Source organism: Bacillus rossius, chromosome 1 (assembly GCF_032445375.1).
Source record: "Bacillus rossius redtenbacheri isolate Brsri chromosome 1, Brsri_v3, whole genome shotgun sequence".
In the NCBI taxonomy this organism is placed as follows: domain Eukaryota; kingdom Metazoa; phylum Arthropoda; class Insecta; order Phasmatodea; family Bacillidae; genus Bacillus; species Bacillus rossius.
In genome coordinates this window covers 301,872,075-301,898,303 of record NC_086330.1, presented here as the reverse complement: position 1 = coordinate 301,898,303, position 26,229 = coordinate 301,872,075, and the positions used below count along the sequence as shown (strand labels likewise).

At 37.9% G+C, this 26,229-nt stretch overlaps 1 protein-coding gene and 1 long non-coding RNA gene across 2 annotated transcripts in view; one reads left to right on the top strand and one right to left on the bottom strand.

Annotated features, from left to right (window-relative positions):
• LOC134527831 (uncharacterized) overlaps positions 1-26,229 on the top strand; it is a 974,295-nt gene that overhangs the window by 377,292 nt on the left and 570,774 nt on the right. The window lies entirely within an intron of this gene.
• The window catches only part of LOC134527830 (uncharacterized), a 43,215-nt gene continuing 28,008 nt past the window's right edge, over positions 11,023-26,229 (bottom strand). The window contains exons 2-3 of the long non-coding RNA XR_010074295.1: positions 22,735-22,972; positions 11,023-12,212 (exon numbers count right to left, since the gene is read on the bottom strand). This is a non-coding gene — a long non-coding RNA (uncharacterized LOC134527830). The remainder of the gene's footprint in view (positions 12,213-22,734; positions 22,973-26,229) is intronic.

Here is a 26,229-nt window from a genome sequence, read left to right as displayed (position 1 = left end):
TTTTCCTGAAACTCTGCTCACCGTATGTGTGCCCGGGCAGGCGCCCTTAAGGTTAGCGCTACGATTTTAATGACACTATATTGGCTTAACAAGTTATATACTGTACAATTTTTATATATTTTAATTTTTTAATTTGTTTTTGATAAAGAATATTACACAACATAATAAAAGGCCTGCATTATTGTAGTACATGGCTACTACAAATAGTTTTTTAGCCTGTGTAGTCGTTAGCGTTTAGAATTGAACTCATTTTTTGGGAACGACTTAACTGTAATGATACTGCCAATAGACTGTTATGGTAATAAGGTATTTCGTAATGTGCCATCTCTGCCTTAACGAATGAGAATTTTTTATTTCTAAACAATAAAAAAATATAAAGTATAGAAACCGTTTAAATAAATAGATGTAACACCCCTCCTCCCCCTAAACTAAAACAATTGTTTGGGAAATTCATTGTTCAAATCACCCTCGGACTGTCTAGTGGTTGGTTATTGCAAAACCTGTCATCCAACCAGGAGAGACACTCTATAAAAAAAAAACCAAACATACATATTCTCCAAACTGCAAGTGTCCACAAAACTAGCGATTTCCTTACGAGTAAAAACCCGTTGTAATTAACTAAATAAATTATAAAACAATTTAGGATTGAGCATTAAGAAAAGGCTCTCCCAAATTTATGACACAGCTAGAGTTTATTGATTCACCAAGAAAACTAATTGAGGTTGCTATTTTAAAATAGATCATTTTGATTTTACTCTTACCACCAAAAAAAGTAGACAAAAGAAAAGTATACCTCTGAAATCATTATGATTTACTAGCTTCACACACTCTCAGCTACCCGAGATCATTTCCTACTACCTTGCACTTTACAAAACTTATTTCAACAATAATTTGTAAACTTAGCATTTGTGCAAATACAAAGTACTAGGGAAAGATAATTTTAGTTTTTTTTTTAAATTTTATTTCCTAGCACAAATAACTCTACGAAGCTGCTAGGTTCAAAATGCCAGTAGACCACCTAAACAGATCTGCTGTTGGTTTTATCGCACACTCGTCGACACTCGTTTGAAGAGTTCTCAAAGAAAATTTAAAGTGCTGCTCTGGGACTTGGTCGACCAGGATGCCAGGTACAAGTTTGGGGCAAACAGTGTATCGCACGAGCGCGGATCAGGTTGGCTAGCCTTTCTTGATACTAGCCCGCTTGAACAGTTCATCGCTGCCGAAATGCAAGAACCGCTCACAGTTCACAATGCACACGTCTGGCGGCCAGTCCTCCTCAAACCATGTGTTACGTCCTTGGCAATCACCTCACGCATCAGTTCATAGCAAAACTCCGTGTAAAACTGTCTAAACATTCACAGCTTATACGAGCAAGATTGTCTAGGAATTTGGAAAAATACTTAAAATCTTCTTACAGGCAATGGTTGATAATGGTTTTAAAAGAATGTCACCTTACTGTTCAGTCGAACCTTTGAATATATATACTGTATAGAAGTCGCCAGCCCAGGTTAAAATTTCTAATACGGTTTTGAGGTAGTTGGTTAATTCACCGCCGCAATCGCCACCATCTCTAGGGCATCGACTTGTGGTGGTTCCTAGCGGACAAGTGTCGAACTCTTCAAACACCCCTTCCCCCTCCAGTTGAACGACGTTGAGCTGCAGTGAATGATGGATGAGGGGTGCGCGGTATGACAGCAGGCGACAGCGCTGCGCTCTAACGTGTAAATAACAACTAAGACGATACAGGGCGTTACGGCAGCGCACTGCAGCGGTGAACTTCCCAAGCTGCTCATCATACGCTTCTGAAAAACGTAGAGTAAATCCTATCCACTCGCGACTTCTATACAGTATATATATTCAAAGGTCGAACTGACGAAGTTACGCAACACTCAACAAGTGAAAAAGGGTCTGGCATAACCTGATTCGCCCGGCCCCACACACAAAGCGGGGCTAACCACAGTAACGGACAGTCAAGATAAGAGTTAATGGCTTAACCGAAGATAGTCTTTCCATAAGCGGAAACTTCAGTGTATAATATAAACCAGTGCGTGACTCATGTCTCCGCCCCGTTGCTCTGCGATGCTCCAGCCAGGCTTGGAACAGGCACCTCTGCGAGCGCGTATCACAAAGCAAGGATAGTCGCAACTCAATGTTATAACTAACGCTCTTATTTTCTTTGGAAATCAGCTAACTGTGCGTTATTTTTCGGCAACCTAACAACCTAAAAGTCGTTAATTTTTCGAAAGAAAATTTGGCTACCTTGGTTTATTTTTTTGGTCGGTTGTTGCTGGGAATATTCACTATAAATGTTTCAGATTTTCTATTTTCCAATACGGAACGACCAAAACTATATGTTGAATTTGTTATCTATTGTTAGAAATCTTGAAAACTGCATAGCGGCAAAGTATGATTGTTGAACTTCAGTTTCAATTGCTAACAATACACACGAGCACACGCCTACACATTTACGCATGGTGGCCATTCTTATGTCATTTCTGCCACGATAATTCAACACTGTAAATTTTTTTTTCCAAAATATAACAGTTCGCAATTATACTCAATACGCCACTCCGTTAATACACCATTCCATAAATTCTGAATTATTAATGTCTGTAAAATAACTTTATTGAGTCATTATGTTTAAGAAATTCCTACGTTTACTGTATATTTAAAACTTAATTTTTTATGTTGGTATTTGTAAACCGCACGGTTTTTTAGTGTCCATATGCCGCCTGTTCAGTCTCCCCCCGTGGCGCGCACATACCCACAGTCTGGCTGGCGCTTCAGACACGGCCGCAGCGAGCGCTGTCGTCGCCGGACGAGTCCACCTCGCAAACACCCCATTCTCCCAGATACAAGGCCAACCTCCGTCGTTTATTAAGTCGACATTAACTACTAAATGTGCTAACATTGTTGGTACAAAACATTGATCATAATTTTCTTCAACCAAAAAAAATTAAACAAAAATTAAGTAAATGATAATTTTATTTTTACTCATGACATGTGACAGGATGGCAAACACGTGTTGTATCTCTGATATATTTGTTTTACGAAATGTCAAATACAGTAATTGTCTGACAAATTTACATAGAAATTGTATAGGCGTAGGTGAACAGATAGATTATGGTCAGCTGTTTAGGAATATAATCAAAATTGTCTTAAAGTTCGCGACTTCTACCTGTTTTTAGCGATTCATGTATCGGGGTGTTATTAAATGCAAACTGTAATTCCATGTTGATCTCTATGCATGGTGATTCGTCCATTAGGATGGTTTACCAGCTGTAGAAGAACAACAATTTTACTTAATTTATTTTAGAATTAAACTGATACTGACATAAGAAATAAATTATAACCACACCGGTTTAACAACACAGTCAATCACCTACTATTTAAATGAACTTCTCATTCATAATTTCTAATTTTTTAAGCTCTTATTGTAAGTTTTTTTAGAAATCATGTTTTTATGTACAAATTTTTTATTTTAAATATAATTATAACAACTATACCAAAAGTAAGTATAAATATTCCAAATTCGTGTTATTATAAGGCAACAGGCAAAGCTGTATCCTGTTATACGTTTTAAAACATCCTATAATTTTATAATTTCTTGGCACTCCCTGAATAATATCTATAAACCAATCAAACACAAGACGCACGAGACCTAGTCACAATGAACCAAGACAGAGGTACGTGACAGCAGCCAATCAGCATGCGGCTCCTCCCAGATTGTGTACAGTAGTGTGAATTCCATCCTGATGCCGGGATATACACGCTAATTCATCAGTTCTCTAAAATAAAATATTTTTAACGGTAGATGTTCTTCAAATAATGGCAACTGATTAAAATAAAATTAATTTTTGAAGTGAAACTTTTACTTTCTTAGCGAAACAAATTTTGTGACGCCAAATCACGAATATGAACATCATCGATATAATAAATAATATGTATACACAAATACACACACATATGTATACATACTTCAGAAACTAAGCGATTAAGTTTCACTCGTCCTTAGCCAAATTGAATAAGCATTCAGGAAGCAACCAGAATAACTTGGCAGCTCAAATGCGACCAAAACAGCGGATAGAAGGGAATTCATAACAAGGATACCCCAAAATGAGAAACTGAACTTGTTTGTTTTGTTTTGTTTTTTCATCTCGCGACTGCGACTTAGATGTATATCTTTTTCAATTAAAATTTAATCCTTCCATCTCCTCGACAGTTTTGTGCTTGCCACACCCCCTCCCCCCTTCCTTCTGTCCCTATCCCAAACTCTTCTACTGGCTTCTTCAAACCCTTCAGTTTTGTCTGGCGGCAGGTTTAAGAATTAATTAAGGAGAAGCATTAGAGTGGAGGTGAATTGAAGGAAGACGGGCAGAACACTACTTTCGACAAGTTTTGATTCATTTGGCTGCAGGAAAAAAAATCAATTAACTGTGGTGACTGCTCTTAAAAACTGAAGCAAATTCTTTAATTTACTGCTCGTTTCAACGATTAATTTAATTACAATTATCAGAGGTTGGTAGAAGGCACGTAGTTCAAAACAAGAAACATCCCCGGTATGTTTCGTGACAGGCTATAATTCAAACTCCTGTACATTTGTGCCATAGTTTTGACTGAGCCACAGTCTAGGCCACGTAATTTTAGCGATAAAATTCTCACTGCTCATTAGACTTCAATAAGGTGTGCCCTCGCCAGCGGTTTCTTCCTTGTGATTGGCGGCCGTCTGCAGGAGAAACCATTGACATATTTGGCCGGGCCATTCAGGACGCGTTTGCTTCCGCATACAATTTATGTTATACGTGTGCCGGCAGTAGGTGTATTCGTTAAGGAGCTTCGAACGATTACGAAACACAGACGATGATACAGTGTTATAACACATAGATGGTCTGTAAATCCATTCGCGAAAACGTTCCCCTACCCTTTCCCAATCAGACAGAGCTGGAGAAAAAGGTATTTTGGTCGGCATGAAGAATTATCTAACGATCAACAGAGAATGCATAAAAATTGTAAAAGCTTGCCAGTTTTGAGTAATCACTGGGTTTTGGAGAAAATCCTTTTGGCAATATATTAAGAACTCTACCAGTGAGCTGTACCTATTTGTAGGCCCAAGCTGCCCTGTAATCACGTGTGTGTTTCTATGTCTTGTGTGTGATTGTGCCATGGTTAACCTGACAGGCGCTAGACCTCAGACAAATGGCAGTCATCCAACTATCTGCGGTGCTAATCTCGTGTGTATCAGTGAGAGACGGATATGTCTAACACAGGCGGCAACCATCCCTGGAGTGTGAGTAGAGCTGTGGAGTGGAAACTAGCCTATAACTAGAGGGAGATAATTTCACGCCAGGATGAACTCACCTTGTCTTTATACAATTAAGTTTATATAATGCTTATTGGTCTGTAACAGGTTATTTTGCGGGTTACACCTGTTAGGTGACCACTTATGTTTATTATTTATAGCTAATGCCCGGCACGCGTTGCTCTGCCTCTTTCAATTTTTTTTTAAATTTGTTTGATGTAGATACATAAATACAAACACCTCTCTGTATTTTCTATCGCCATCCCTCAAAAAATCTCACTATTTATCTTTATATATATATATATTCATATCTCTACATATCACTATCTCTCTATATCTCTCTACTAGCTGCCCGACCCGGCTTCGCACGGCTATACTAATGGAAAAAATTAAGCCACATCTCCCATTTACAGTAATGGTAATTAAAAAAAATTCAGTGAAAATTTATTACAATGCTGTATAATGTACCGGAGAGAAAATGAATAGCACCGATGGTTTCCCGACTCGTGCACTGATGTACCCGTACTTCGCTACGGCAGTCTACAGGCAGATCACTCTTGCGCCGCTCATTATACATGCCCCTCCTTGTGGGTACGCCACTGCCGCGCGATGCCCGTTGCCATGGAGACGCAGAAGGCATGAACAATGCAAAATCCTGTTCTCATGCAGACAAAGTACCCACTGTTGCCTGGTTTTAACCACCCATGGGATCTAATTTTCGGAAAATGTCATCCTGCGTAACATAAGGAACATCACAGTGAAGTTTCAAGTCTGTATAATATATATACTTAAAAAAAAGGGCAATAAAAACAAATTAAACACAGAGAGAGGAATAAAAACAATAGTTTAGGTTTGCGATTTAAAGTGATAAAAAGTATTTAAATACTAATTGAACTCTTATGAGGGTACTGATTGCTTCGTTGTTAATATCACACGGGTGTTTTTTACTTGTATGGGAAAATTAAGAATGATAAGGCATCTAGTGCGTGGCAACAATGTTAATAGGCAATAGGAAATAAACTTCTATGCGCCTGCGGCATTGTCAACACACACTTCGTACGTGTACTGCATGTTGTATCTAACCCCCTCCAACGCATTTGATTCTAAATTGTACTTTTAGTAAGGATCCCTAATGTTATTGATAATATAATCTAGCCTATAGCTTTCCTCGATAAATGTACTATCCAACAATGAAAGAACTTTTCAAATCGGACCAGTGGTTCCTGAGATTAGCGCGTTCAAACAAACAAACAAACTAACTATTCAGCTTTATAATATTAGTATAGATGTAGCTAGGTTTCTATCTATATCTCAATCCATCTCAATATTTATCCCTCACGTTATCTCTATATCTCTCACTATTTCCATATCTTCCTATATATATCTTAATCTTTATAAAACAAAAGACGATCACACAAACATTCATTGAATATATTTTTACCTATATTAATTTTTACTTATCTTTTTTCTGTCACAGGTGTGACATGGGTATATAAAAGCACGCGTGTATTCGGATGCAACGTTGAATCTTAATTTCAAAGCAATCGTTGAAGAACTTTCGGAGATAACTAGCTCATGGTCCGTGAAAAGCTTGCCAACAGCACTATAGTCGCCGCACGATAAGTTCATACTTTTAGGAAGCCCTGCTTCAAGCTGGGATCTATTTTCAAGGTGACTATGTATCCTTCCGCCAAATATCAACAATAACATTGCCATGTGGAAAACCATGTGACTACCACATGGCAATGTTTTGGTTGGGTAACTGTCAAATAGGGATGTAATTAATGGATAATAAAATTACACTGCAATTTTTATAATTGGTTAAATGTCAGTAGAAAATGTCATAACACCATGTTTAATAATTCAAATATTAAATATAAAAAAATCTAAGCAAATTTTTATAGTTTAGATTTTAAACCCAGCGTGGTGCTGTGTCTTCACATAATATCTATAAAAATTGATGTTAAGTTTTACAAAAGAAATTTTGCTGCTTCGAGATTACTATATCACAAAGTGCTATGGTTGAAAGCATGAAAATTATGTCAGTATCATTTATGAAGAATTTAACTTTAAGAAATTATTCAGTATGAGGTAGCTATGTAAACTGTTAGTTTCCTAAAGCCGTGAGTGCCAGGCACATCACTGCCATTACATCGAGAGGTCATTTGTGAATATAAAATAACAAGTTAGGGTAAATATGTAGTTGGGCGGTATTTGCGAAAAAAATGTTAAAAATCCGAAAATACCTTTATTGTATGCTCTTCAACTTCCTCTTTTCATTAAAAGCGGCGGAGGTAAGAAATTCCAAATACTTTAGAAGATATCGAATTTTTAAATTTCATCACAATACCAGTGCATTAATGTGGCGATTATCATTGTTTCTTGTTTACGTACGAGTATCTACTTTTTTTATTGGATAATGATGTCACGTGATTGTTCGTGATAGGCCAGAATTCAAACGAACCAATACGTGATTATTTAGTTCATTTATTGTTTAAAACGGTGTTTAATTACCGCCTCCAACTTAGGTGAGTTTTTAACGTTTCTAATTTTAAAGTCTTATTTGTTATTTTGATATTGTTGCGCAAGTAATAAGTAACAAAAAAAATACGTGAGTTATTACTGTGCATCCTTTGTTACGCGTTTGTTATGTAAGGTCAGTTACATTATAAATAATTTAAAACTAAAGAATAATTAAAATTAATTCACATTATTTTTAATGTCGGCTTAGTTTGAAAGTATTAATAATGTAACTGACCTGACATAATCAACCATTTTATTAATTACGCATTGACGATTCGCGTATTCACGAACACACAGCAAAATAACAAAAATGGCGTCGCTCGAATGGTTCCACAGGTCTTGTATTGCAAAATTAAAAAATTCTATATCTCCTAAAGTATTTGGAATTTCTTATCTCCGCTGCTTTTAATGAAAAGAGGACGTTGAAGAGCATAAAATAAAAGTATTTTCGGATTTTTAACATATTTTTTTTCGCAAATACCGCCCAACTACATATTTACCCAAGTTAGTAACACTTTTCTGGCACTACGAACCGAGTCAAGTATCGGTTAAAGGTTATGGCTAACCAACATGTGTTTTGTAATTAGGCATTATTTTCTATCAAGCAGAATAAATTTTAAATTCAAATTCTAAGTTATACATTAAACATTTCTGTAAGTGTGTATTTTTATGTGTATGTGGTTTGTCTCATATAAAAACTATATCACTTAAGTATGTACAATGCAGAAAAGAAATTGTTGCCATAAAAAACTTAACTTAAGAATCTGTAATAAAATAAATATATTAAATAAATCGAAACTGAGCAATAAATTATCACTACCATCAATATTATGTTATATCCTGTAATGAAACTAATGTTTAAGAATCACCTATAAACACAGCAGAGAAATTACATATCACTAAACACGTTATCCAGAACACCTGTAATTAAAAAGCATACATTAGCACATTAACCCTGAGCATATATTCAAATGCTGTATTTTTTTATGGTTACAGGTGTTAACAAAAAGTCATGACAACAACCTACGTAGAGTTGAATTTCTACTTAAGTTTTTTAAAATGCATTCTAATTATTGACAATTATGTTTCCTAACCTAACCAAAATTTACCAAACCTAATTTCATGTAAATAAACCTCATTTGGGTTGGGTTAGGTTACATTATGTTGGTTGAGGATAGGTTATGTTAGGTTAGTATCTGTGTACATGCCCTCACATTTAATATGTTTTGCTTGTGGGACATTACCTAATATATAAACGAAAATATAAGAACGTGTCTGTTTGTAATTTGCCCGACATTCAAAACAAGAAAGCTGCGAGGAAGGTACTTTTACACTATTTTACAAACACGCCCCAACCTAACGGAACGTTTTCACGCACATACTTTCATAACGTGTTAATTAGTCACTCACTTTTTCACGGTCGTGACGCCCAGATCTAGAAGAAATGCTGTCATTTCTGCGACATCACCCTGTTCCAGTTGACCTGTATTTATTAACATCGTAACTCTTCGTGCCACGTCGATAATATCGTGCTGTCTCCTTCTTTACATTCATTTTAATAACCTAACAAACCGTAATAACTAACACAAAGTTACACTGTAAAAGCAATAGTTCACTACAAGCAACAATTAAGACAACCCTTTAAAATTAGAAAATTAATTAGTACACAAATACACTGGATGTTTTCGGAAAATCAGAAGTCGTTTTGAGCAAACAAAAACAAGCGTTCAACATGGCTCGGGCCGACACACAGTTACGTAGGTGATTCATCCGCAACAGCTTGCAACGTCATCTGTAAACAAAATAACTTAACTTTCGTATATATTAAACAATATTACTCCAGGATCTGGAAGTAAACATATGTGAAACATTTTCAGCAATATTTATCGTTATTTCAGCTGTTCAAAATTACATACTAAGGAACTATTTCTTCAAGTGTGTAGCCAACATACCGATAAATATCGTTGCCACGCGTGTTTAAAAACTTACATATAAAATTAACAAATACAAATTATTTCAGTATTCATACACACGTACGGAAACGTAATAGCTTGATAAATTATGTCGTCCTATTTTGTTTATTTATTTGTCAAACAAATTGCACAATAGTAAACCAAATATTCTTAGTTCCATTTTTAAACAGTTCTTCCCAAAAGTACGAACTTACCGTGCGGCGACTATAGTCCAGCCACCAGCGTGAAGCAGACGTTCATGTGCTACCCGATGAATCCGTGAAGCAGTCGTGATTCCACCTGTTATGCATCGAAACAGCGGCTCGGTCCCCCTGTGTCTGGCAGTATGGAAGGTCTCGTGTGCGGGGTGGTTGGCCACCGGCAGCCTGTGTCACTGCAGCCACGCTCGACCGCTGTTGGTTTGTCAGGGGCGGGTCGGCTCCCCTCCACCCCTCTGCGGTCCCGCGCTCACTTCGCCCGGGAAGCGGTCGTACATTTCGTGCCACTTCGCATTAAACAAAATAATTGAAAACCGTTCAGGTTAAAAGCACGATAAATGTCAATGTGAAAATTGTAGCAAGTATCTTTGTTACGTCTCTTGATACACAGTAATATTATTATTATTTTGTAAATTGAACAGAAGTATTCATGTAAAATTAGAGATATTTACATGAAAACAACAAACTGTATCACCACAAAATATTGTTCGCAGTAATACTGGGTTCGGCTTACGCGGGTATTTATGCTTGGTGTTGTCCCGATAGTTAAAGTTATTTGCAAAAGTTTCCTGACTTGATTTCCAGTACTAACTGCACAATTAATAAAGATAATTAAACAAGGTAAAGTCAAAATTTTGAATATTCGTTTATATTTTCGATGGTTTAAAAAAGTTAAAAAAAAATTATTTGCCAATTTTCGTAAGAAATTATTATTAAGCTATGCAAAAATAATCATAACTTTGTATTGTACTAAGTTTCAATATATTTCTTGTATTATTACAACCTATTTATTGACAAACTTTTTTCCAAATGAATCTTTTGTAAATGTACAGAAAAATTTCATTGAATCTGTAATACAAAGAATATAAAATAATATAAAAGACAACTAAAACTCGTAAGAGCACGAATACGACTGCAGTAATAACATATCCACGCATATCATTTAAAATAAGTTCTTATTCCATTGCAGTTAATTATTTCAAATTTATAACATTATAGTGATGAGTTAAATTCTATGTACTGTATCAAATTACCTACCTTAAATAAACGAAGTCGGTTTAATAACTAATCTACAAGTTGGTCAGAAACGTTGGTTCGAAGAAAACTTAGCGAATTCTCAAGCGCATTAAACAGCGTACTTACTCATCGCACTATAACGAAACTGTATTTCTAACATTAATTGTCACTCGTTCCGTCTTTATGCATCATCTGCAAAAACTGTAAAATTACGAAAAACCTACATTTTAAGGGGTTTTAGTAGCTACTTAAAGCTTCCATGATAAGTACCAACGCTATTGCAGCTTTGTTATGCCCACCAAGCTGTCAAAACATCTCTATTATCGCTCTCGCTCGGATTGTAGTTCCCCAGTCTGCCGTCGACAGCAGCAAATGGCCCGAGAGCAACAGGACGATGAACAGTCTATATATCTCAAGGTCGGTGGGTTGGCCAGTGTGCACCGTGGCGTGGAGGCTTGCTGTCCGATGACGACAGCCACCAGTACACATAGTTGAGAAGGAATCAATTCAATGTCCACCCTGTCAACAGCATGAGACACCATCCATATCCCCAACTGAGGAGACACCTGACAAATATCCCGAACAAGTGAGAATGTTGGTGAGGACTTTTAATTTTCTAAGGGTTGCAGATCGCAACACGAAGAGAGTGTATTTCCCCAACGCATCAGGACGGCACTAATCATTAGTTATTTGGCCGAGTTCACATACAAGAGGCAAGCAGTGCTGGGAGACCTGCGCTCAGTAATCAAAATATTTGGTTCATAAGCGACCGCCTTACGACAGTGTGACCACCCTCACAAACCTCCCCTGTTGTTGATTATTTTTAATCGGTTGCTATATCGCTATATCGCACACCAGTCCGACAGAGCTCTTTAAAAAGGGTACTTTTTTAAATTAATTTGCTTCTATGACGTTGTAGGGTACAAACAATATGTCAAAGATGACGAAATGATCGGGTAGGGCTGGCCACGAACATCAGCTGTCCGTGACTCGCTGGCGAGTGAGCAGCACTAACTGCAGAGTTGCACTCGCCTTGGAGGTGGTGTGGCTACTCGCCCTGCTGTACCCCGCCGGTCACCGGTGTGTGGGTTCATGATGCCCAGGTGTCCGTCTGGGCGGTGCCGGCGGCCGCTGCCTCCTGGCGCCGCCGCACTCCGGCCTCAAGAGCTGCAGTCGACTGTGACGTCACCAACTCATACAGTTCTGTAAAAAGCTAGTTAAGTGTCATCGATTGTAGGCAATATATATAATAAAATATTTAAAAGGATAAAATTACATAAGTATGAAATACAATACATATTAAACTAAATTCGTGTATGCAAATATATACTTTTCACAATTTACAACACGATGCGCCGTGAATGAACCTGTCAAGTATAGTGCGACATGAAATAAACATTTACTACCATGTATTTTAGTTACAAATAAACTTCTTATTGCACAGGGCCTCTAATTGTACATGTAAATAATCTGATGTTTACTTGGTTTTTTAATGTTAGCTATATTGTCGTAAGCATTTATATACAATAAAATATGGCATGAGACTGTATCATTGTTTTGCACCCCGTTTCTCTGTTGTTAAGTGGGTGTAACTTTCCTTTTTTAAAAGCTTTTCTCAGTTTACTGCGAAAACTATATGTTTGAAAGTTATTATTTGTGACTTCATTTGTTAACGTTACAAAATTTGCACGTCTCTTTACCTTCTTGGTGAATATGCTAAAAACTAGTGAAGACACGATTGCCTCAATTTTGTTGTGCTATACTGTGTCACTAATCCCACCATCCTTCCTCCTAGCCCAAGGAAGAAAGTGGAAGTAATCCCCGTTAAGTGCGCGGGTGTTTTGTTCCTCGGAGAGACACATTATCGGGTAATGGCGCGAGAGTCCTCGGACTGCAGAGCGTGTTGGCAGACAGCAGCCGGGCGTGGGCCGGCATCTCATCTGGCGGAGTTCCCTTGCACTGTCTTCTTAGGAACACGCAGGACAGACATAGCCAAGTTATGTGCTTGTAACTGGAGATAGTTACAAGTTATGTGCTTCTAACTGGTGATAGTTACGAGTTAAGTGGCTATCTGGTTATAGTACCGTGTTTTGTGGTTCTAACGGGTGGTAGTTCCAAGTTATATGGCTCTATCTGGTGATAGTTCCAAGTTATGTGCTTCTAACTGGTGATAGTTCCAGGTTTTGTGGTTATAACCAGTGTTATTTTCCAACTATGTAGTTATAACTTGTTACAGTACTAAGTTATGTGGTTCTAACTGGTGATAGTTTCGAGTTAAGTGGTTATCTGTTTACAGTACCATGTTTTGTAGTTCTAACGGATGGTAGTTCCAAGTTATGTGGCTATATCTGGTGATAGTTCCAAGGTAGGTGGTTATAACTGGTGGTAGTTCCAAGTTATGTGGCTATATATGGTGATAGTTCCAAGTTATGTTTTTCTATCTGTGATAATTCCAATTATAACTAGTGTTAGTTCGAAGTTATGTGTTTCAAAGTTATTTTCTGATATTTCTGAGTTATATGGTTGTAATTTCTGATGGTTCCCAATTATGTAGTTATAACATGTGGCAGTTACAAGTATTGTGGTTCTAACTTGTAATCATAGGCGTGCGCAGGACTTCAGTAGTGGTGGTGCCAGATTACACAACAGCCCTGTCATTCACGGACCCCGAGCCTAAAGCGGGTGGTCCGGGGGTCCCCCCCGGAAAATTTTTGATTTTAAAGCGCAAAATGGTGCTATTTAAGGTGTTTCCGAACAAAAACATTAAATACACAGATGTAAAAATTTTAACATTTTTTATGACAAATTATGGCTTTGAACGTTATAATCACCAGGAAAACAACTAAAATATTTAGTTTTAGCTTTGTTGAGCCATAAAGTAAATTGCACAAATCGTTTGCACGGAATTCATGCTGGTGGCTTTGAAAAACCGTACTTACATGTTTTCTGAAGACGCCAAATAAATGCTAGAAAAAAAAATTTCAAATGTTAAGTTTTTAAATCAACAAATCAAGGGAGTTTTTGTAACATACCTTAAATATGTAAAATATTAAAATAATAAAAAAAAACACACAAATATGAGTGGGCAAAAGTTTTAACTTTTGGAATACAAAAAAATTGTTTTGTCGGCGACTGCATATAAGTCATCGAGTAAGCCTATCCTTTTAACTAACTAAACTCTCTCTATTTTTTAAAATAAACCCTGGCGGACGGCGGCTATTATTCCATGCGCCTGCCAAGTGGAGTGAACAGTGGACACCGAACGCGCATTCTATGTAATTCGAGAACCATGAGAAGTATTTACATTTCAGAAGTTTCGTAGCCGCGGCCCGCGTGTACAACACAAGTAATTGCAACTGGCTTGTTTCCGCGTGTATAGTTGGTTCGATTGATAATTGATATACTGATGGTGTTATGAGCACATATCTGTAACTCAACACGATTGGAAAACATATTTTTTTGGAAATAATACCAATTTTTGTAAGTATGTATTATTTCTGCTTGTAAAAAACAAAATAACGTTAACCCTAATGGTGGTGCCAAGACACCTGTGGCACCTACCGTGCGCACGCCTATGCTTGTAATAGTTCCAAGTATGTCGTTCGGCTTGTGTGTCTTAAATTATTCTTTTCCAAGATTTATAAGTAGTGCGTTTCTAATTTGTAACAGTTCTCAGTAACGAAGTTTCAAAGTTTTTAATTCTTTTACACTATGGTGGGTTATAATTGGTGTGTGGTAATGATTGCTCTAACTCATAAAAGTTCCTAGCTGTGTGGTTACAAAGTTATGTCTGTTTCAGGTTGCGACTTTTAAATTTATGTGTTGATCCATCACAAACTACTCGGTTATTGTATATTGTCACATACATATAAATCAGCAGATATAGGAAAACATAACATATATGTAACAGCTATACAAGGGAGCAGTTACCAAACTCTAGTACTGCCAACCAAACAGTCTGTATAACATACATTATAAACCATAGAACATATGAGTTTGAGTGTAGAAGCGCGCGCAAGATGCGCGATAGATCATTTCTGTACCCACATTGAGTGGCATGTTACAACAGAACTGCCATGGCGGGCGCAGTCAGCACAATGTCGTAGTTGTGTTACAAATAAAGTTATTGTAGCCCCGAAGAAATATGAATGTCCAAATAAAAACTTATTTAGTACAATGTTATTAATTATACTGTCGTTGATTTAAAAATATTTGATGTCATGGAACATACAATGATAATTATTTGGAAGTAATTTTCTTCGCCACTGAGAAAGCGTGTACGAGGATAGTCTAGGCATGCCAGGAGTTACCCGCGGATTGGCCGTCCCCGACCCAGTGGCAGAGTGCGACTAGGGGGTGCAGGGGGTGGAGGGGCGGGGCTGGGGCAAAGAAGACGCAACTATCGACGCCCGGATTGCCGGATTGAGCGAGCCTCGGCGGAACTGGTTTGGAATTCCGATGTGCTTTCCTTCCTTCATTCTGTCTCGTTCGCCTCCTTCCTGCGGGTCTGTTGGAACTGTCGAGAGCAACAGAGTTGGACAGAGGCAAGAGGAAAGAAAAAAATTATTGATTTACGTTTTTTTAACCCTGTCTTCGACTCTTGATCTGGTATCGGCGGACAAGATAGAGATAAAAAGAGAAAGAGAGAGGATCTCGCTTCGGATAAGGGTTCGCGAACAGTGAGAGGGGGTTAATACATTGTTACGAATATAATGCGGGAATCTGGGTACATAAGGGATAGCCCAACTAAGTTTTATTACAGTTTTATTAATTACTAATATTTACATTACTAATAAATAATTGTACTTAAAAATTATCACCATTAACTTGCACTTTAGAATGTTTGTTCGCCAGTCAGTTAACGTCTGTCAAGTTCCAAATTACGCACTCTTCATTGGAGATAGGCTCGATAGTGATTCGTCCCTTACCTCGCGCCTGTCCTCACACATACAGCCTCTTGCCACTCAGTCGCACTCTAATCCCGTCGCTCCTCGTCGCGCCGCTCTTGAGGGGGTCTCACTCACTTCGCCGATGTCGCACTTCCCTTCACCCGCAGAACTTTCCGAACTCACCGAACTCCCGCGGAGGTCGGCGTAGTCGCTTATATACACGCAGCGTCCTTCTCGAAGGGACGAAAGCGGCTATGACGTGTCGCATCATCCCGGGCTGACCCGATGTCCGATACACCCAGAACAGCTAAACGTATTCAGGACACTCCTCGCGGCGGCCTCTGTAAGCCCGGAATTCCCCGAGGTGGGACGGTGCGCGGGAATCGGAGGGGGGTGAGTATCGAGTACCCTTGTAATCCGGCCAGGCACGCGTGGCATGCCTTACGAAAATAGACGGCCCGTGACGTCAGTTGCCGCGCGGAGCCATTAGTTAGCTCTGAACCTGACGCGCGTCGCGGTCCTGTCTGCGTTTGTAACAATATATAGAGTTTGTCTCAAAATTCGTGGTACATACGCTAGAGGGTGTCAGAACGCAACTGTACAAGCACAAGTCACCATACAGTGTACACTCGGAACTGAACAAGTGAAGCGCTAGAGGGCTGAGCTATGACATGAGAGAAACAAGAGAGGCAAAGAGAGGAATGACAGCACACTCCTTGCACGCCTCCTGCAATCAGCAGAGATGGAGGAGAGACGCTGAGAGGTTCTCTCTTCTGGCGCGAGTCTCTCTGTACTCCCTGTGCTTCCCTCGCACTGCAGTCACCAGCCGCGCCTGTGATGTGTCGGCCTTCTCTATAGAGCATCCCACTCTTAGATTGCAGTATGGAAGTAAATGGGCGCATTCTCTCTCTCTCTAACACACGCCGATTGCCGTTAGCACTGTCCTTGTTTCTTCGTGCGTTGTTGCCAAATATCAAACGAAATTTAAAATTTTAATTTTTGGACCAAGCTTTTTTTCATATTGTATAGAATCAAAATACGCATCAGGCAATGCTTATTTTGAATACTTAACAATATTTTAAGTGTCCGAAAAAATTAAAAAAACATAACTTATTCGCTGCGAACTGTTTTGAAGTATTCCGATATGTTTCACATCAAAAAAAAAAACCTACATGTGTATTACATTCAGATTTTTTTTATTAGTAAATTAATGCCTTAGGACGCCACCGAACAAATGTTAAGACAAAAACTGTACAGGTTTCACTTAAATAAATTTTTTAATATATTGAAATGCATTTTCTCACAAACTGACACATCAAAAAGTTGACCCGCGGAAAATATTTTTTCTATTAAAGATAGATGGGGGACGAAAGCGAGAAAAATGTTCACAATGAATTGAATTAGTTTTTAAAAGCAGCGCCATCTCAATTGCTTCTACAGTTTCCGTGGAAATAGCTGTTAAAGATGTGTCTTATCAGTACAAGAGCGCGCGCTGCCGTCGTAAGAGGAAACAGGGCCGTGTGTTTAGATAAGTGGGGTTCTGTCCTACAAGCAATTTCAAATACATGGCTTCCTTAGTCAACAAAAAATATTATAATCGATTCTTGAACATAATATTTAAAATGTATGAAATAAATACGAAGGAATTTAATAGCGATCATGGTACAAAATTTTGAATTATTTTTCTATCCTTCTCACCAAGCATCTTATCAAACATTGTTTTAGACAAAGTTTTGGAAAATAATTATGATATTATTACAAACAATTTAAACAGATTTGATAATGTGTCTACTAAGGCAGTTACGTTTTTTTGTCCGGTGAAATTTTTTTTCGAACCCATGCAGTTATGGCTGGTCGTATCAAAAATGTATTTAGAAAACATTTTTCGGCATTAGGTAATCCGAGTTATCATACGTTAAAACGGATTCGATATTATTCATATTATGGGAGTTGTTGCGATTTTTCTGTTTTTCAAAAAATCTTCCCCATTTCGAACCAATTGTTGGATTTTTCCCATAACTTACTCGACCGAGAATTTCCATTACCGTATTTTATTTATCATTTTGGACATGACTTGTCCAAAAATACGGCATTTATCGGGCCCATGAAAATGTGATATATATATATAATTATATAGGTATATATATGGGATTTTTAGAACAGAAAAGAAAACTATAAGAAAATTTCGTCTACAATAGGTAGTTTTTATTTGAAATTTACATAAAAGTGGCATTATTACAAATTTATATGTGTAATAGTATAAAATATTATAAATTACGATATGATTTCTTAAAATGCTTCTTGTTCTATCCAAATTACAAAGACACGCATCTCCTGAAATTCGTAATGTGTTAGAGATTTGGCAACAGCGCGCGCCATAAGCCGTGTACTGCAATCTAAGAGTGGGACGGGCTATAGACCCGAGTGCATCCTCGCCGGAGATACACGGCACAGGCTAGACCTGGAAAGCACCATCTAGTGGTTAACCTGTTCAGTTCCGAGTATACATTGCATGTTGACTAGTTGTGTTGTCTAGTTGCGTTCTATCACCCATTAACGTACAGGTACCAAGAATTTCTATACATCCTGTATAAGACTGGTGTAGCAACCCGGTTTTCCGCCCTGCTTTGTCTTATGTGGAGTTTTCTCTCGACGGGCCGCAGTGTCTCGCCCCACGAGGATCACGTAGCGAGGGGAATGACGTGTGGAAGCGGTTTGCCGGGCGGATGACGTGCGGACAAGGAGGGAGGAGGGTTCCCTTGCACGTAGCGAACTGCTGACGCGAACAGAAACGTCATGTAGACGAAGAGGAAGGGTTGGTACCTTGCCTCGCACAAGCGCGATCGTGCACTGTAAAAATCACGGAGTCAGTAACTTGCAGGGGAAGACATGCTGTGACGTAGTTGAAGTCACTTTCTGCCTCGCCATCGCCATGTTGTAACACTCAGAACAATGCGGAAACTGTGCTTGACCACACTTGATGTTGGGTGATGGCATCAATTAAAATACTTAGGTGGCTGCTTAGCCTAGCCGCCAAACGGCTTGCAGAGCTCCAGACGTTGACGCACCACTTACAAAACCGTTCAATAATTCTTAAAGTGGATGATTGCGATTAGCATTTAAGAGCCATTTTACTTGTCTATATAAGTTTCGTTCCATGGTTTCGTTGTACAGTTTTTTTTTTTTTCAGTGAAGAGGACTAAAACGGATGTTTCATGGACGTTTTTAGATATGAAAAATGCTAAACACGGTATTGTAAGTGGTACAGGAAAGTGCTGGAATCTTTAATATTAAATATTACTCCATGTAAGCTTATAGGTGGACAGCCATCCAGTGCTGAAGAAAACATGTTTTGAAAGGTCTTGCAAACGGCCGTCCACTGTAGCGAAGAAACTGCTGGCGCGGGCATAGCTTGTTGCAGTCTAACGAGCAGTCAGTGTTTTCGTGACAGATACATGCCGCCGGTTGTTATGGACTTGTAAGAATCAATGATAGACGGGGAAATGCACAGATGCGATATCAACTTGATTACGGAAAAGATTGTGAAGCCAGGACTGGCACCGGAAGATAGTGCGAATCTTGTTAAGTCTGTGATCGTGTCTTGGGATCAGACTAGATTTCCAACTGCTATACAGTGTAATGACATTTATATTGGATCGTGGGTTAGCAGACACGTCCTGAAGGGAACAGAAGCCGTAAAAGGGTGTTCACATTCTGGAAAGTCAGAGAAGCTGGAAGTGGTCAGGGAAAGTTAGGGAAATTACTTGAAATCCTGGAAAAGTCATGGAAATTTCTTAGTGATAGTAATTTGAGGGGGAAATGTGCTCCGGCTGGTCATCACTCAGACTGTGATTTTAGATGGTGTTTTAGTCCATTGTCATACACAATATGAAACGGTGTGTAAAATGTAGGTAATGTTAAATATAAAAAAGATTATAGAGAATGTAGTGAGAGAGAGATAACTAGGCCAGCTCTAAGAATGGTTGAGGCTGGGTTTTCTTTAATTTTTTTTCCAGATAATATCAAGATAAGAAAATTATTTAAAAACAAAATTAGTCAAAATAAAAATTTGGTCAGGGAAAGCCAATGAAAAGTCAGGGATATTTTATCACATGATTGTGTGGACACACTTAAACCACAGCGGAAACATAATATTAAGGCTCTTTTTCATCCATCAAGATGGGTAATTGCGTTGCCATGTCTTTATTTTCTATCATAGAGACATTATCTTGGAATGTTCCGCTATAAATGCATTTAAGTTTGTGTTTTTTTAGAAAGTTTTGTCGCTAGGCACATGCTACGTACCTATTGTATGATATTTCTAAACGTAAGGCAATTATTCGTAATCAATATTTTTCCCTGACTTGATTTGCGTTGTGGCGATAGTAGTTGATGCTGGTCCTGCCATCCTGACGTCTGTTTCCTGTGGTTCTCGAAATAATTCCAGGGAATTGCTGGTGGGAACAAGAAGACGTTGGCTTCAACAGTTTTTAGACATATTGTGTATAATCCAATTTAATGCCTGAAGTAAACAGTGAGTGCGTTTAGTATTGAATTCATTTCAGGGAATGAATACAGCTGCAAAAAAAACTGTTAATATACCCTGTGTTATGTATGGTCTTTGAAAATCGTTCCGTGTACCATCTCTGCAGTAACGAAGGAAACATTTAAATATTAAACGTTAAAAATTGGTTATACGGCATAAAAACTGTTGAAACCAATGTGGTATCATTCGGTTACCATCCCCTCTACTTTTTGACGAAGAAAAAGTAATCCGAAACAGGGGCGGACCCAGGATTGACTTCTGGATGGGGCACAGGTAATCTGGACCTAGTGTAACACATGTTTATTACTTCAGAAGTAGTATTATCTAGTGAATATTTTAACCCTCTAATTCCGCCACTGATCCGAAGTAATATATATATTTTTTTGCTGTAAAAGAAATGGTTTTTGCAGCGTGGCTGTCGGCCGCGGCGGGGTTAAGGGGTGCCTGGCGCAGCGAAGTGCTGACTCGGGCGGGAACACAGCTAGATGGAGGAGGGGGGTGGGCAGGCGAGGCTACAGTGAGAAGAGAACTACCTCGGCGCTCCGTGGGAGACACGCTGCTAGAAACTACAAAAAGATTCTGACTTTCCAAATAATAATCAACCTGATTCTAGATGTTATGTAACTTATGTTGGACATTTGCCATTGTTGGTTATACTATATGTCATAACAAACCTCAATAACGGGCAAAAAAAAAAAATAGCAGACAGTTTTTGTCTGAGGACGGGAGCAGATCTCAGTTCCGGAAACGTCGCGACTGTTATCTCAGGAAGCCTGCTGTGATCGCCTGTGTTGTAGTCGTTGTGGTGTCCAGAATATCTGTTTTGTCGCGTCGCTGGGTTCGCCTGTGTGTCTCTGTATTGTCCACTTTATCTGTTAGGTAGCATCGTTGGGTTTGTCTATTTGTTGCGGTTTGTACTGTCCTTGTTGTTACTGTATCGTCATTGTTAGCCCACTGTGTCCATTTGTAATGTTATAATTTTTGACTAATTCTTTCCATAAATTTTCCTGTGCAGTTTCGGTTTTTTTTTGTTTGTAATTTTTTGACTTCGGCTGATTTTTGCTTGTTTTTTATGTGTTTGCGTATTCATCTTTTTATCGTTTGTTTTATCGTCATACGGGTTTATTATGACATGCAGTGTAACGCACAATGCTGTGTATCCAAATTAACATCTTGAATCAACCATTGCAAAAACCATTCAAAGAACGTATAAGAATGAACCTCCTCGAATAAACCGAATTGTGCTTCGTAGTTCCTTGCGTGTGGATCTTCATACAAAGCACTCCTGAGTCCCGCTTCAGAGTTCTGTGCGTTTGCTGTGGGCTCGGTAAGTTAGTGAAACATTTTTGTAAATGCTCCATAACGATTGTTCCGGTTTAATGTTCAAAGTGTGTTGGCTCAGTAGCAATAGATTTACTGTTCGAGGTTGGTTCGTGACGTGTTCTTCGTAAGTTAAAAGTTAATTTTTTTTAACGGTGTGTCTCGTTCTCTCTCTTTTTTTCTTATCTTTTCCCTCTCAGTTGCGGAGAAGTTGGGAAGGGGGGGGGGGGGGATAGCGGATAACGCGTAGGTAACGAGGTCGCGAGGGAAAGAAACGCAGCGCCTCGTTATGCGTCTTCTAGCTGACGGGTGACGTAACACAAGCGTGTCTATTGGTAGTTACCTACGATTGCAATTAAAAAATAAGTTTTTAAAAATATTTTTTTTTGGACAAAAGCCATTGCTGGTTATATTATATGTCATGAGAAACCCATTATTTGGGCTTGTGGCGTTTGTCCAAAAAAAAAAAATCTCATATCAATCTTCCTCATTGCAAGAAAGTTTCAAGATTAAAATAAAGGTTTGTGTTACAAGCAAAACTTTGTCGCCACAAATATATTTTAGTGTTAAAATAAACCAGATATTATTTTTAAAAAATGATAATACATCTCTAATATAAATAATAATGATCGCAGTCTTCCGCGGCCATTGTCTCAAGTAGCTTGGCTTCTGGGTCGTAGCCGCGTCCAAGGCGAATATATCACCAACGTTTCGGTTGACATTGCAGTCGCCATCATCAGTGTAGATGTACCTGCGTGGGTGATATAATCGCCTTGGACGCGGCTACAATCCAGAAGCCAAGCTACCTCTAATGTAAATGTTGATTTATTTTTATTTGATTTTATTTGAACCCCAAAAAAAATTGGTATATTTTTGGGAATGTTTTTTTTTATTTGCCCTAATTATTGGTTTTTACGGCGTGGGGTCGTGTTAAAAGGAAGAAAAAAAAGTTGTGTGGTTTTTATTTTACCTTGCACCAGGAGAATGGGTTTCAGAGATGAGCTGCTACGGGCCCAGCGAAATGCCGCAGTGTAAACCGGCTCGTCGTGAACCAGGCAGCTTCCAGCCGCAGGAACCCCACGTACACGCCGCCGTGGAGCAGACCGCGCCAACTGCAGCGCGTGCGCCGCGACCACTCGTTCCGCGAGACGAGCACCAAGCCCGATCTGCAGTTGCGTGGCTTCGCGACTAGGGCTTTGCGGGATTAACTGTGGGTATCAATAGCGGGAAAAAGAAATAAGACATTATTTTTTTCAAATATTTATAAGGATTTATCTAAAAAAAATACAATCACACAAAAAAATTCCAATGTTCAATGATAATAAACCTACAAAAATTCATGTCATTTCCCAGTGCCAGGCTTGTCTCACCGCGAAGGTATGCATGATGAAGTCGCTGCCAAGTATTCATTGGATCCGGGTCGCATATTATTTGCTCTAATGTTTTTTTTTTTTTTTTTTTTTTTTTTAGGCGTTTTACATTGGTAGAATGACGGAAATATAGCAGATTCGTTTGGCTTCAGGGTACAAATAAAAGTCGTGGGTGTGCTCAACCTATGTTTGCTTTCCCATTGGTTAAATTTATTAGCGAGAACATTTTTTTATCCTTGTTAATTGGCACTACCTGATTCGCTTACTTCTCTCCTGGCTGGGCATCGTTGGCTCACAGTCGTAGAGGGGTGTGTCCAATAACTGCGGGCCAATCATGAACTCAGTGCAAGAGTATATAGGTTTGCACTCTAACTTGCGACTTAATAACTGCGGGAAATTTTTCTATCTCTATGTCATTAGCTTATAGTTTTTCGGTGAGTGTCTGATAACCCTCGAGAGATAGGTTTGTTTGCCTCAACAGAATGTTTGTTTGTATATGGCGAAAAAAATATATATTTATTTAAATATATACATATATATTTATATATATAGTTGATTCAAACAATTATTTTGTAGTAGAGAATATTAATTAATTTTGTCAATTCGATTGTATATTTTATTCGGCGAAAGAAATCAATATTTATTCTCTCCGAATTTGGCTAGGCCAACAAAATATTTTGTTACAGCAAGTAAATATTTGTTTGGCCATATATAAAATAATATATTTTTTTATTCAAATAAACCTTTCTCTATGTGTACATTTACGTTCTAGACTTTCGCCAATAATTCAATTTTCGCTGGTCCTTATTAATGAATATTTAACTGTCTTCCAAACATTTATATATTTGGTCTAAGTTCCAATTATATTTATCTGAAAGGGAAAAACCCCGAATATTTACAATAGTAATTTAAATTATTTCTTGAAATAATAAATTTTCATCCAACTTAAAGGATGACCTCAAAAATAAGATTTTTTAGAATCCAGAAAGACTCGATTGTAAGACAAATCTGAAATGTAATTTTATCACACTGTGATAAAATGTGTCTCAATTTTAAGTCAACTAAGATCGAATATAAGAGACAATCTATTATAAGTCGACCTTCAGTTAACTTTAAATGAAAATATATCCTAAATAAAACACAGCTCACAGTATGAAATCAAAAGATCACATTTTATTATTCTTAAATGTTTGGATCATAAAAAAATGCGTTTTACATTTTTCTACATTATTTTGTTTTACCAAAAAGCATTTATTTACTTTATACCAGTTAACATGTCGCAGGAACAATTGTTCGTAATCAGTAACTGAGAGTCAAAAAGTTTATGCTTTATTATTTTGAACAACTTCGTTATGGACAATTCATGACTTTTATTTTTAGTGAATGCCTCAGATACGTCACGAGTATCATCTTATGTATCAAAACCAAGAAACTTTGTTATTGGAACCACTTAACCGACGTGCCTTTACTACCTTTTTTTTTTTTGAGAAAAAAAAGGGGGGGGGGGGAGAAGATAAACACAGAAAGAGACAGAGAGATTGCTTTGATTGAATTTATTTCTGATGCTGACTTATTAAAAAATTTTCATTTTACTTTTGACTGTCTTGTATTTACACATGCTTATGTGTCGGGCTTCATATGTGAATATCGGTGCATCGGGGACAGAGTCGCGGCGCGGCGGACAAGTGAGCAGCGAGAGGCAGTGTTGGGACCGAGGTGCGCGGTATCAGACGAGCAGTAGAGTCACTGTCGAGCCGAGATACAGTGGGAGAGAGAGTAGTGGCCTTATGAAAGTGCGATTCATTTGTGAACAGTCAGATTGTTGCAATTTAGACAATAGTGTAGCTATTAGTAAATAAATAAAACTACATTTTATTAATTGGGCTATCTTTTCCGGACCTGTGTTTTTCCACTTGTAACACTATAAATGTGAATAAAAAAATTTAGCACATCACAACAAAATACCAAAATCCTTATATATTTACATTAACTTACTGTATTTCTCAGTAGGTATTCAGCCATATCTGTAAAATATCGGATATAGACGGTTTTTATAAACTTAACTATTATTTTAGGTTTAAAATAAACTTTTACAAGTTTTTTCTTTATTGGTTTGTTAAAAAAGCTTTAAATTAAAAAAAATTATCAATTTTCTTCATTGTACATGATTTTTTTAATTTATTAAATGAAAACCAAAACTTAAATCATATTTTAATATGTATTAGTAGGCAATTCAAAAGATCTTAATTTTATTTCGTATTTTACCTACCATTATGGCGTTATTTCGGTTTTATCGCTGTTGTTCATATCATCCTGCCTTTACCAACCACCCAAATAACTGTCCTTATGGTGACGACTGTTCGGGCTGTTGCTGTGGATATCGAAATGGTTGCTACAATCATACGGTGTTATAAGTGTGCGTTATAAACAATACAACAAGGTTTGTTGTCACTCTTGGTTTTAATTTATCGTAAGTTTATCAAGATAGATCTTTTGAATTTTATATTTTGTGTCATTTTTATTTATCAGATTTACTATAGTTGCAAAATGTCACGGAAATGTTCACTATTTTATTCCCTTGCGTGATATTTACATATCTGAAACGACAGTTGGTAAACATCTGATAACATTTTTTGATTAAACATCAAACCGTAAAGATATAAATTTACAGGAATAACCCTTAGTAAAAAGACATATCAGAATGCAACAACCAACAAGGTATGTGTGACCGAGTAGTTTGCATCTAAATGTCATTACATTTTATACAGGACAATATGACTAGTGTTCCACTACTTAGGCATTGCATTTTGTGTTGTGTAGCAAGCTTGTATCGCCAGGGAAATGTGGCATGTCACAGGCTATTTGTTTAAAGTCAAGCAAATACAATTGAAATATTTGCCCGACTAATAACTTCGTGGTTGCTTGCAAAAAGCTCGTTTACTGTTGTTTCACAGCAGTTGGGCAACATGCGCAAAACAACATAACGGTTATTGCAATGGGAAAGATTGATTCAAGATTTAGTTTTGCACATACGAGAAACATGTAGTGAATGATGATTTTGTTCACCTACTCATCACAAGTTTTTATTTTATTGT